The 14,111-nt window shown below is 40.3% G+C and overlaps 1 protein-coding gene and 1 non-coding gene across 2 annotated transcripts in view; one reads left to right on the forward strand and one right to left on the reverse strand.

Moving 5' to 3' along the window:
- LOC101137900 (ankyrin repeat domain-containing protein 18A) overlaps window positions 1–14,111 on the reverse strand; it is an 81,425-nt gene that overhangs the window by 43,126 nt on the left and 24,188 nt on the right.
- Window positions 6,845–6,948, forward strand: LOC115932674 (U6 spliceosomal RNA). The gene has a single exon (XR_004068890.2). It is a non-coding gene; the product is annotated as a U6 spliceosomal RNA (small nuclear RNA).

Raw genomic sequence — 14,111 nt, forward strand, 5'->3', positions numbered from 1 at the left:
AAATGTCCAACAATGATAGACTGGATTAAGAAAATGTGGCACATATACATCGTGGAATACTATGCAGCCATAAAAAAGGATGAGTTCATGTCCTTTGTAGGCACATGGATGAAGCTGGAAACCATCATTCTGAGCAAACTGTCACAAGGACAGAAAACCAAACACCACATGTTCTCACTCATAGGTGGGAACTGAACAATGAGAACACTTAGACACAGGAAGGGGAACATCACACACCGGGGCCTGTTGTGGGGTGGGGGGAGGGGGAAGGGATAGCATTAGGAGATATGTCTAATGTAAATGACGAGTTAATGGGTGCAGCACACCAACATGGCACATGTATACATATGTAACAAACCTGTACGTTGTGCACATGTACCCAAGAACTTAAAATATAATAATAATAATAATAATAATAATAATAAAGGGTAATGTATGGCTTGAAAAGGTATATTTAATAGAACCTGAGTTGGGACTAATAAAAAGCTTAAGAAATGTTAATCTAAAATCTCAATGTTAAGATTCCAGTTCAATGATACTAGAAAATATATTGTAACCCTCTTTGCTACTGATGACCTATTTCTAATTTATTTCCTTTTTAATTATGGCATAATTTCTCAACATAACACATCAAAACTTATACGCCCTTAAATATTAAAAAATAATACAAATGTAAGCAATATTTTAAATACAATATTTAATTGTTAGATACATTAGGTATATTATATTACTTATAACATTCCATTATATAAAAATTCATTTGTCTATTTATTCAGATTAAACAATTATTAAGGCTGAATGTCTCATGCCTGTAACCCCAGCACTTTGAGAGGCTGAGGCGGGCAGAACACTTGAGCTGAACAGTTAAAGACCAGCCTGGGCAACAAGGCAAAACCCTGTCTCTACAAAACTCAGCCAAGCATGGTGACACAGGTCTATGGTGACATGGCTCTATTGTTTCAACTACTTGGATGGCTGAAGTGTGAGGATCTCCTGAGCCCAGGAAATGGAGATTGGAGTGAACCAAGATCTCACCAGTGCCCTCCAGCCTGGGTGACAGAGTAAAACCCCATCCAAAAAACAACAAGTAAAATGCTTCTTACATGGAAGACTATATTCTAGGTACTCCAGGATACACACAAATATGTTTACTGCCTCCAGTAGCCTATAGTATGCAGGAGCTTCCAATGATTATTTAAACAACTAAATAGAAAACCTTCTGACATTCAAAATTTCAGAATAGGATATAAGGACTTTGAGTGGTTATTTTATTTTTTAAGATGTAGTCTTGCTCTGTCACCCAGGCTGGAGTGCAATGGTGCGATCTTGGCTCACTGCAACCTCCGCCTCCCAGGTTCAAGTGATTCTCCCACCGTGGGCTCCTGAGCAGCTGGGATTACAGGCATGCACCATCACGCCTGGTTAATTTTTGTGTTTTTTTTTTTTTTTTAGAGACAGGGTTTCACCACGTTGGCCAGGCTGATCTTGAACTCCTGACCTCAGGTGATCTACCCACCTCGGCCTCCAAAAGTGCTGGGATTACAGGTGTGAGCCCCAAATCCCCTATCCAACCCCAAATCCCCGATCCAACCCCCAATCCGAGATCCAACCCCCAATCCGCGATTCCAAATCTATGATCTTCAAAATCCGCGATCCAGCCCGGTCCACCACAGCCTTCAGCAGCGACACTCGCAGCCTCCGACCTCAGACCCAGTGAGCCTGGCAAAGCCGTTGGGCGCGCGCCCGCACCGCGGTGGCCGCCGGGCTCCCGGAAGTCGCTGGGAAGCAGCACGCGCTGGCAGGTGGGGCTGCAGCTGCGGGCGGGCGCTGCTGGGCTCGCCGGTTCTACTGGGCTCGCCTGGGCGGCCCCAGAATCGCAGGCGCGCAGCCAGCCCGGCCTGAGGAGGAGGGCCTGTCTGGCCTTGCGGCCCGCCCTGCTTCTCCTCGGAAGAGAGATCGTGCTAGCAAGGGCACTTCACGGCCACCGGAGTGTCCTTCAGGGCACCCCCCCCCCCCCGATAGCGCCCCTAACCCGCCGCCCGCTGTTGGCCCCGGGATGGCGCCCCTAACACCCTCCCCTCGCAGCTGCAACGTAGAAACCAATAGCGCCCCCAACCCGTCCCCGCCTCAGACGCTGCAGCACCAGATAACTCCCCCAACCTACCCCCTGCCGTGGGCCATGCAGCCACGGATTGGACCCGCAACCAACCCCCCTGCCGCGGGCAGTGACGCCCCAGAAAGCGCTGCAACCTGATCCCCGCCGTGAATAGTGGAGCCACGGATCCTTAAGGCCCCCAACCCGCTCCCCATGATGGGCAATGCAGTCCCAGATAGCGGATAGCACCCCCAACCATCCCCCAGCCGCGGGGTATGATGCCCTGGATAGCACACCCAACCCGCAACCCCCGTGGACGGCTTAGCCCCCGACAGCTCCCCTAACCCGTATGCCACTACCGAGAATATGGTCCCGATAGCGCACCAAACCTGATCCCCGCCACAGGCAGTGCAGCAGCTGATAGCTCCCCTAACTCGCTCCCATTGACCACAGTACAGCCCCCTAATGGTGCCCACAACCCACCACACCTCCCCACCCGCCACTGGTGGGGTATCGCCCCCAAACTGTCCCTTGCCGCTGGCAGTGTAGCCCCCAATAGCACACCCAACGCCCCCCTCTATCATGAGCAGTCTGGCCCGCGACAGCGCCCGAAACCACCCCCTCCAATCACCTCCCTGTACCCCCCTTTCCCGCCCCGCACCCACCTGCAGTGTATCACCGGATACTGCCCCTAACCTATCCCCTGCCATATCCCTGCCATGCATGGTATCTCATTGCGGTTTTGATTTGCATTTCTCAAGTGAACAGTGATGTTGAGTTTTTTTCATATGATTGTTGGCTGCATAAATGTCTTTTTTTGAAAAGTGTCTGTGTGTCTCCTTTGCCCACTTTTTTGGTAACCCTCAACTTTCATAGATTTTAGCAACATAGAAAATAGTCCTGCACAATAGAAAAATAATAACAGTGGCTGCACAGGTTGCATGACTACCATCAGGCACAGAAGCCTTTTAAAGTACATTATGTATCTTATCTCACTTAATTCTCTTGACAACCTCGTGGGGTAGGTACTATTACTAAGGACAGGTGACTAGAAAGAAAATTAAAATGCTATTGAACAAGTTCTTAAAATCTCAAAGGAGTAAGAATGACTTTTTTCTTTAAATGGTCCTTTCTGGAATTCCATAGTGAAAATAAGAATCATTCATTTTATTAACATTTATTGAGCCAATAACAAGAAAGCACATTAATAAGGATATTACATGTATTATTTAATTTTCGTAACAAGCCTATGAGTTAAAAATTACTATTATTTTTATTTTACTGATGAGGGAACTGAGGTTTAGTGAGGTTGAGTAACTGTCCACTCAAATAGTAAGAAACAGAACCAAAACTCAACGTCCTCCTCATGTCAGTTTGTTTACAAAGTTTTATGATATATTTTTAAAGGCTCTATTCTTTACAGAAGAGTGCACGTCCTTTAAAAATTCATGCGCATCCTATTGTGCAAAAGTTTCCTTAGGTATATAGCGATAAGTGGTACTGACAGATCACAGGAAATACGCATGTTCAGCTTCACTATGAAATGCCAATCTGCATTCCGCAGAAGTGTTACAATTTACACCCTCATCAAAAGTAAAGGAGAGTTTCTGTGGCCCCACATTCTTGCCAGCACCTGATACATTCTCATAGTTCAATTTTCTCTAATTTTATAGTTTTAATTTTCTTTACCCTGGTTAATGAGATTGAATATCTTTTCAAATATTGATAGAAGATTTTTGTTTTGTCATCTTTGAAATTTGTGCTCATTGTTTTTTTTTCATTTGTCTATTGGGTTTTCTTTTCCTTTTTTTTTTCTTTTTTGATTCACAGAAGTATCTAGATACACTACACACTAACCCTTTGTTGTTTACATGTATTGCAAATATCTCCTCCAAGTTTGTAGCATTTTTTATTCAGTCTCTTTATGGTACCTTTTAGGAAAGAGAAATCATTGGATATTTTCCTTTGTTTTGTGCTTTTTGTATCCATTTAAAGAAATCTTTCTCTACTAACAGGTCCATCAGTTGCGAGGTTTTCTTCTAAACATCTTATAATTTTTCCTTTTATCTTCCTGAATTTGGTTTGCATGTGGATGTGAAGTAGAGATCTATGATATATATTTTGAGAGCCCCACCCATACTCCTTAGCCCCTCCCAGATCTCTCCCAGAGCTCAACCAGAACTTTAGGGAAGAAGAACTCTACATTTGGTTTTCTACCTTAGGCATCTGATTGAGGGTATTCTCCGGCTACTGAGGCAGGTTTGGCTCATACACAGAACTGTCTGGAAAAGGACCAAAGTCCCAAGAGTGACCATCAGCCTAAGAAAGAAAAGTATCCCAACTTCTTCCTATGTATGAAGTTCCCCACAATGCTAACCAACCTCATTCAGCACAATGATAACCAACTTTCAACATACATTTCTTCACCCCTGAATGGGACAATTGTAAGGTACTTTTTACAGTGTCTCAGAGATTCAGAGCAGACTTGAGCCCTTGTTCTCCACAACAGTAACCAACTTATTAACATATATTTTATTATTTTTCCCTCCTCGAATTTATTTCCTCACTCACTGACTTGCTTCCTGAGAGCACCTACCAAATAAATACTTTTATTTGAATTATTGGTTCAATTTTGGTTATTGCACTAACCCAAAATGTTCTAGAAAGCAAACCTTCATGATGAGATACTCTAACTAGGTTACTTGCCAGTCAGATGGCAAAGGGTTTTCATTGCTACAATAAATGGGATGGTAATGAACACTTTTATGCTTCAGTATCGCTTTACTGAGACTCTCACCTATGGTGGACTGAGAGGAAGCACAGGTAAAAGAGAAAACACTGACATACACATATTTATATATATATATATATATAATATATATGCATTCTACAGAAGTTCTACAATTTGCACACACACACACACGTGTGTGTATGTCTGTGAGGATAGTGATGTTGGCTGGGTTTTTCAACTACAGTGGAAGGATGAAAACAAACAAACAAAAAACAGGCTCATGTCACCCAAATATTAGCTTAGGGCCTGCTATGAAAGAAGAAGGCCTCTACTGTGTCTTTAAAGACACTCTCACCTCCTGCAGCCAGAAGGCAGAATATGCTGAAAATCAGGATTAATATTTGTTTGTAAGGATGCTAGGAGTTAAGAAGCAGCTGAATTAATAGCCATTGCAAGTCTTCTATGTCAAAAATAGAGATGAGTCTCAGAGGGAGATATCTGAGCTCCCAGATTGCTCTGAGTGCTATGGGCCAGCAGAAGAAGACCCCTCTCCCTTGCTAGAGAAGAGCAGATTCCGTAATTTCAAAACCACAGAAAGCTGATGATTCACAAGATGAGTTTGTTCTCAATACAAAACAATTAAATAAAATTCAATGATACAGTAAATTCAATGTCTCACCTTATTGATTATATCTAGGCTCCTGGAGCCAGTCCAGATACACTGCTAGAATGGCACCTTGCTGCTTGGAAATGATGCTTCCACATCAGTAGCTCTCAAAGTGTGGTCTACAAATCCCTACATGTCTTACAAACCTTTCTGGGAGTCCACAAGGTCAAACGATTTTCAAACTGAGATGTTTTTTGCCTATTCTGCTTGGTTGACATTTCCACTGAGAGTAGCAAAGCAATGGTGTATTAAATTCCTGGTGCCTTAGCAAAAAAGTTAAAGCAGTGGCACCACGCTGCACTAATATTCCTCACTGCCAATTTTTAAGGTCAGTTTTTCTAGGGTTTTATTTCATGAAGCAGTTGAAATCATTATTAATTTTTAAAATTGATCCTTGGGAACATGTCTTTTTATTTTTTATTTTTTTATATTCAATGCAACAAAATAAGTATGCATAGAGCTTTTACTGCATACCAAAGTATGAGACTTTTATCAAGGGAAAGCACTTCTGAAATTATTTCAAAATTATTTCCATAAAGGGGCTGAACAAGCTCCCTTTAATGGAACAACATTTTGCCTTGAAATAACAATTGACAGTCATATAGTGGTTATTCAGACTTGGTTATTTGGCAGTCATTTTCCCAAAAATGAACGAAGTAAGCCTGCCACATCAAAGAAAACAACTGATAGTATTTGTGACCAATGATAAAATTGGAGGCTTCAAGTAAAAATTAGAACTGTGGCAAACTTCTATGTTACACCTTGAATTTGACCCACTTCTCAGTACTTAAAGACTTTTTAATGAGACCGGTGATTTTATTAAATAATGTGACTTTTAAAATATTGTACAATGGAATACATCAACATTTTGAAGATCCATATAACGCAGTGAGCTAATATTTTCCAAATGTGTGATGTTACAAGACCATGCATAGCTAAAGAATTTATTTAAGGTGCGTGATAGACCAGTGAATTTTAATCCAGCAGAAGATGAAAAGTTCATGCAAATTATTTCAGATTCCCTATCACAACTGTGCTTTAAGAAACTACTACTTGCCATGTTTTTGTGTAGTATTGAAGAATATTCACAACTATTTGAAAAGGCTATTATAGTATTCTTCCCTTTTCCAACTACATATTTTGTGAAGCTTGATTTTCTACATATATGTCAGCCAGAACAGCATTTAAGTACACACTGAATCCAAAAACAGAAAAATCTAGCTATCTTCTGTTGAGTTTGGATCAAAAGACTTGCAAAACGTAAATGAACGCCACTGTTCTCACTTCTACTTTATATTTAAAATGTCATAAAAATATATTAGATAAAATACATAAGCTTTACAGAAATGGAGTGCTCGCTTCAGCAGCACATATACTAAAATTGGAACAATACAGAGGTTAGCATGGTCCCTGCATAAGGATGGCATGCAAATTGGGGAGGTGTTCCATATTTTCTTATTATTACAGTAGTCTGTATTATTTCATATCCAAAAAACAATGATCAGTATGAAGAATGGGATGAACTAATCAATACTGTGATTGAAGACAATAGCATTATTTGCCTGGGAAACTAAAGACAAAACAACTGGAAAACTATTGAAATTGTTGAATGAGTCAATTTGCTACTTATGGAATAAACATATACTGTATTCACAGTAACATATACTATATATTATGGAATTAAAATCACATTTCTGGCTGGGCACAGAGGCTCACGTCAATAATCCCAGCACTCTGGGAGGCCAAGGTGGGAGGATCACTGGTGCTCAGGAGTTCAAGACCAGCGTGGGCAACATAGTGAAATTTCCAAAGAATAGGACTAACTTCACGTGTAGCATCTACATGTGGACAAATATGAGTGTTTCCTGATTAAATAACCTAAGTGTCACCCCATGAATGCATGTATACAACTTTGTTGGATTTAAGGCTCCTCATCTCAACCCCACTGGAGGCAAACACTATAAATGTAAATTATTCAAGAAAGTCTCATCCAAATTAATTCACGTAAAACAAAAACAAAACAAGAAAAATTTGCCACATCAAGGTAATGCTATAAAATGTGTAACTACTGTCTTCATCAGTGACTTACTTATAAAGTAGATCTGAACTATGGATTACTACTACTTACTTTCATAAAAAAAAGATGTGAGATATTTTTGTAAATTTTCTTTACCCAAAGGTTCACTGCAGCCATAAAAAACAACAAAATCATGTCATTTGCAGCAACGTGATGCAGCTGGAAATCATCATTCTAAGCTAAACACTGGGTAAAGGTGGACATAAACATGGGAACAATAGATATAGGGAACTAACAGAGAGGAGAGGATGGGAAGGAGTGAAGGTTCAAAACTACCTGCTGGGGGCTGGGTACGGTGGCTCATGCCTATAATCCTAACATTTGGGGAGGCCGCAGTGGGTGGATTGCTTGAGTCCAGGAGTTCGAGATCAGCCTGGGTAACAGGGCAAAACCCAGTCTCTACAAAAAATACAAAAATTAGCAGGGCATGGTGGCCCACCACTGTAGTCCCAGCTACCCAGGAGGCTGAGCTGGGAGGATCGACTGAGCCCAAGAGGTCAAAACTGCAGTGACCAGTGATTGCAACATTGCATTCCAGCCTGGGGAGCAGAGACCTACCCTGTCTCAAAACACTAAAACAAAACTACCTACTGGGTGCTATGCTTACTACCTGGGTGATAGGATCAATTGTACCCCAAACCTCATGTAATACACCCATGTAACAAACCTGCACACTATTATTATTGGGAGAAAAAAAGTTAATTTAGAACAATATATATAGCTTGACCCAATTTGAGGAAAAATTTTACATTTGTTTGTTTGTTGATGACAACTATCAATAAAGGACTAAAATTGTGTACTATTCGTTCATATAACTGAATACTACATAGCTATTAAAATTAATGAAGTAAGGCAGGTGTAGGGGCTCATACTTGTAATCTCAGCTACTCAGGAGGCTGAGGCTCAAGAATCACTTGAAACTGGGAGATGGAGGTTGCAGTGAGCCAAGATTGTGCCACTGCACTACAGCCTGGGTGACAGAGCAAGACTGTTTCAAATAATAATAATAATAATACACTTATATCAACATAAATGTCATTTTTCAAATTATAGAATGCATGTACTAAAATATCACATAAATTTGAAACACAATACTACATGTTAAATATATTTAAATATTTGTAGGAAGAATATAAGTGCATGAAGCTAAAAAGATAAGTAACTTCTACATAAGAAAATAGGATCTAAGAGGATGACAAAAGGGACTCCAACCGTATGCATATTTTAATTTTTAAAAACAAAAATAGGCCAGGCACAGTGGCTCACCCCTGTAATCCCAGCACTCTGGGGGGCCAAGACGAGCAGATCCCTTGAGGTCAGTTCGAGACAAGCCTGGACAACATACTGAAACTAAAAATATAAAAATTAGCCGGGAGTGGTGATGAGCTCACGTAATCCCAGCTACTCAAAAGGCCGAGGCATGAGAATCGCTTGAACCTGGGAGGTGGAGGATGCAGTGAGTAGATATTTTGCCACTGCACACCAGCCTGGGCAACAGAGTGAGACCCCATGTCAAAAATAAATAAATAAATAAAAACATATATAAATACATCTTTGAAGCAAATCTGACAAGATGTCAGCATCTATTAAATCTACTGAATGGGCCGGGCGCGGTGGCTCATGCCTGTAATACCAGCACTTTGGGAGACCAAGGCAGGCAGATCACGAGGTCAAGAGATGGAGACCATCCTGGCCAACATGGTGAAACCCCATCTCTACTAAAAATACAAAAATTAGCTGGTCGTGGTGATGTGTGCCTGTAGTCCCAGCTACTCGGGAGGCTGAGGCAAGAGAATCGCTTGAACCCAGGAGGCGGAGGTTACAGTGAGCCAAGATTGCACCACTGCACTCCAGCCTGGGCAACACAGTGAGACGCCATCTTAAAAAAAAAAAAAAAAAAGAAAAGAAAAGAAAAGAAAAAGAAAAAAAATCTACTAGTACATGGTGTTTGTTAAATTATTCTCCATATTTTTCTAAATTTTTGAAATATTTAAATTTTACTTTAAAAAATAAGCTGAGGTTGTGGAATTCAGAGACAGATTCTATATGGGATTTGTAGATTCTATATGGGATTTGTATGTGTGTATTTGACAAGCCTGTTATTCTGTACTATGAAATTTCTAACTAAAAAATATACATATTATTAGGTTGGTGCAAACGTAACTGCAGTTTTTGCATTGTTGAAATTTGCTATTTGATACTGGAATACATTCTTAAATAAATGTGGTTATTTATACATCATTTTAATGCACATTTCTCACCTTTTTTTTGCTAATAATGTATTATTTGCTTTTTTTTTTAGACTATGGAAATTATGTTAGACAAAAAGCAAATTCAAGCAATTTTCTTGAGTTTAAAATGGGTCATAAAGCAGTGGAGACAACTCGCAACATCAACTACACATTTTGCCCAGGAACTGTGCGGTGGTGGTTGAAGAAGTGCTGCAAAGGAGACGACAGCCTTGAAGATAAGGAGTGTAGTGGCCGGCCAGAAGTTGTTGGCGATGACCAATTGAGAGCAATCATCGAAGCTGATCCTCTTACAACTACGCGAGAAATTGTTAAAGAACTCAATGTCAACCATTCTACGCTTGTTTGGCAATTGAAGCAAATTGGAAGGGTGCAAAAGCTTTTTTTTTTTTTGAGATGGGAGTCTCACTCTATCACCTAGGCTGGAGGGCAGCGGCATAATCTGGGCTCACTACAACCTCTACTTTCCGGGTTCAAGCGATTCTCGTGCCTCAGCCTCCCTAGTTGCTGGGATTACAGGTGACCACCACCAGGCCCGAGTAATTTTTGCATTTTTAGTAGAGGTGGGGTTTCACCATGTTGGCCAGGCTGGTCTTGAACTCCTGGCCTCAACGGATCTGCCCGCCTTGGCCTCCCAAAGAGCTGAGATTACAGGCGTGAGCTACCACGCCCAGCCAATAGGTCAAAAAGCTTGATAAGTCGGTACCTCATGAGATGACCGAAAATTTTAAAAATCGTCATTTTTGAGTGTTGTCTTCTCTTATTCTACGGAACAACGACGAACCATTTCTTGGTTGGATTGTGACATGTGAAAAAAAGTGGATTTTATTCAACAACAGCGACAATCAGTGATGACCAGCTCAGTGACTAGACCAAGAAGGTGCTCCAAAGCACTTCCCAAAACCAAACTTGCACGAAAAAGAGGTCAGGGTCACTGTCTGGTGGTCTGCTCCCAGTCTGATCCACTATAGCTTTCTGAATCCCAGTAAAACCAATACATCTGAGAAGTACGCTCAGCAAATCAATGAGATGGCACCAAAAACTGCCAGGCCTGCAGCCGGCACTGGTCCACAGAAAGGGCCCAATTCTTCTCCACGACAACAACCGACAACACGTTGCACAACCAACATTTCAAAAGTTGAATGAACTGGGCTATGAAATTTTGCCTCATCCACCATATTCAAATGACCTCTCGCCAACCGACTACCACTTTTGCAAACATCTGGAAATTTTTTTGCAGGGAAAATGCTTCTACAACTGGCAGGATGCAGAAAATGCTTTCCAAGAGTTCACTGAATCCCGAAGCATGAATTTTTACACTACAGGAATACACAAACTTCTTTCTCATTGGAAGAATGTGTTGATCGTAATGGTTCCTATTTTGATACATAGAGATGTGTTTGGGCCTAGTTATAATGATTCAAAATTCACAATCCAAAACCATGATTAATTTTGCACCAATCTAACAGTACCTACAATTGTTACCTCAACTCCTCTTCAACTTTCTTTTTTTGAGATGGAGTCTCCCTCTGTCACCCAGGCTGGAGTGCAGTGGCACAATCTCGACTCACTGCAACCTCCACCTCCCAAGTTCAAGCGATTCTCCTGCCTCAGCCTCCCAAGTAGCTGGGATTACAGATGCCCAGCACCATGCCCGACTAATTTTTGTATTTTTAGTAGAGACAGGGTTTTGCCATGTTGCCTTGGCTGGTCTCAAACTCCTGACCTCATCTGCCCACCCTGGCCTCCCAAAGTACTGGGATTATAGGCATGAGCCACCGAGTCCAGCCTAATCTTACCCTATAAAAGAATAAAGGCAGATAATAACAAATGTCTTAACCCAGAAATCTAACCTTTTTGAATGATGTTCTCCATTCACAGAAGCATTTAAAACACTAAAATTGTGCAGTAAACTAAGAGGAAAAACCAACAAGCTCTAATCACTTAAATTCTCGAGGATATATGACACAGCTCTTCCTAAAACATCACCAGATGGGTAAATAAACTTAGAATGGCTCAACTCCCAGATGTATATTAACACCAAAACTCCAATAAGCCTATACCATCATAATAAAAATCATTTGCCTAAATATCTTCCAATTCACATTAGATGTATTAATATAAATCATATCCCATCTGAGTTGCTACAACTCCACTTGGTATTTTAAAACACACCACAACACTCTCACACACAAACAAACACACCCGATACAGAACCTGGGAGTTTGGGCTTAGTTCTCTGTTTACAGAGTTCATAGAAACTGATTTTTCTTAAAGTTTATTTCATAATTCTCAATCAGCTTATTAAGAAAAGAAAAACTAGATGGCTAAGTCCTCTTGGGTATAATTGTTATCAAATCCCAGAATGTCTTTAGTCATAGTAGAGTTCACAATGATAAAGCTCAAATCAGCTTACCTGCCCCATTGCTCCCATACTACTTCCTATAGCTGCCACTCCTCTTAGGAACTGGAGCCAGTTAACGACCCACTTTCTCAATGGTGCAATGGTGACTGTGACTTAAACCTTCACAAGACATCCAATGAAAAATAAGGACTTTAAAATAGCAGTTTTTGGCTGAGTGTGGTGGCTCACACCTGTAATCCCAGCACTTTGGGAGGCTGAGATGGGCAGATCACCTGAGGTCAGGAGTTCAAGACCTGCCTGGCCAACATAATGAAATCCCATCTCTACTAAGAAATACAAAAAATTAGCTGGCTGTGGTGGCTTGTGGCCTGTAGTCTCAGCTACTTGGGAGGCTGAGACATGAGAATCGCTTAAACCCGAGAGGCAGAGGTTGCAGTGAGCTGAGATCACACCACTGCACTCCAGACTGGGTGACAGAGTGAGACTCCGTCTCAAAAAATAAAATATAAAATAAAATAAAATAGTTTTTCCTACTTATAAAATTAATACATGCTCATTGTAGAAAAATGGGAAACTATAAAAGAATAAGCAGCAAAAAAAAAAAAAACACATTATCCCACCAAGACAGAAATTAATCACTACTAATATTTCCATTCATGGCCATCCAGGGTCTCTTCTGTATATAAAAGTGTATTAGTTCATTTACCAAACAGGATTTTAAGTACTGCAGAACAAGGGGGAAGTAGCATACTAGTTCTTTGGAAGACTAATTTTCTTCAGTGTAAAGAAGTTACACTTACTGCTGAGTACGTCAACCATATGTACAGGAAACTGGAGAGAATGACAAAGGTGTGGGAAATCATACCTGCTCTTTTTCATTCACTCACAGCAAACCATAGAGTTCATGTTTTGGGAACCATTATGTACGCAAAGACCAACTAATGAGTATGTTTCCTTTATAAATAGCGGCCTACTAAATAAACAAATACATACTTACATATACACAAATATACAGTCTTGCCACAGGATTTAACACACACAGTGAAAGGAATGACATTAAGAGTATTTTTTTGTCACCATGAAAGTATCTTAAGAGAAAGTAAAGGGATATGTGAAAGGTTGATCTAAAATTCATGACCTTTTCCACAAAAATATTTTCTGTGCACATAAGATGAAGGAACAATATAACTATGTAAAACATAACTGTTGATTTTATAATGCTATAACTTATTTACATGTATAAATAAATATGCAGGAGTTTAAACAGTTAGTCCACAAATATTGATAGCTTACTCTGTACCAGGCAATGTATTAACTGCTAGGGAGCAAGGGAGAGAAGAGCCACCAGTCTCTATTTCTGCAGAAGTTTCAGTCTACCTCTTTAAACATGATGTCAAACACTAGGCATGTGGCCTCAAGCAAGTCACAACAGTCCTGATTAAATGATGATCTCAAATCCTTGTGATGATCTAAGAAGATACATGTGAAAATAACTTATAAATCATGTTACCTAAGGTAAAAAGAGATATGTAGCCTTTTGTGCAAAGCACTGTATATAGCAATCATCTTCACTATAAATTATCTCATTTCTTTTAACTGGCAAAAAAAAAAAAAAATCACTCAAGTTGCTTAATATAATCTCTTTTCACAATCTCTAAGATTTTAATATTATCTTTCCCTGCCAATAACCCATATGAAATAACTGAAATTAATTTCCCCATGATGAGGGAGAAAAGACTCATTTTTTTCTAATCAAAAAGCCTTGTTTCCTGATTTCATAATTTATAGGGGTTAGGGGGCAGGCAGCCACAGATCAAAAGCAACTTATTCAAACTCCAGAAAAAAAATCTTGTAATCTAAGAATCATCACGGAAAGTTTGTCATAGGCTCAGGTTAATCCAAATAGAGTTAGTGACAGGTTAATTGT

This window comes from Gorilla gorilla, chromosome 14, assembly GCF_029281585.2.
Source record: "Gorilla gorilla gorilla isolate KB3781 chromosome 14, NHGRI_mGorGor1-v2.1_pri, whole genome shotgun sequence".
NCBI lineage: Eukaryota > Metazoa > Chordata > Mammalia > Primates > Hominidae > Gorilla > Gorilla gorilla.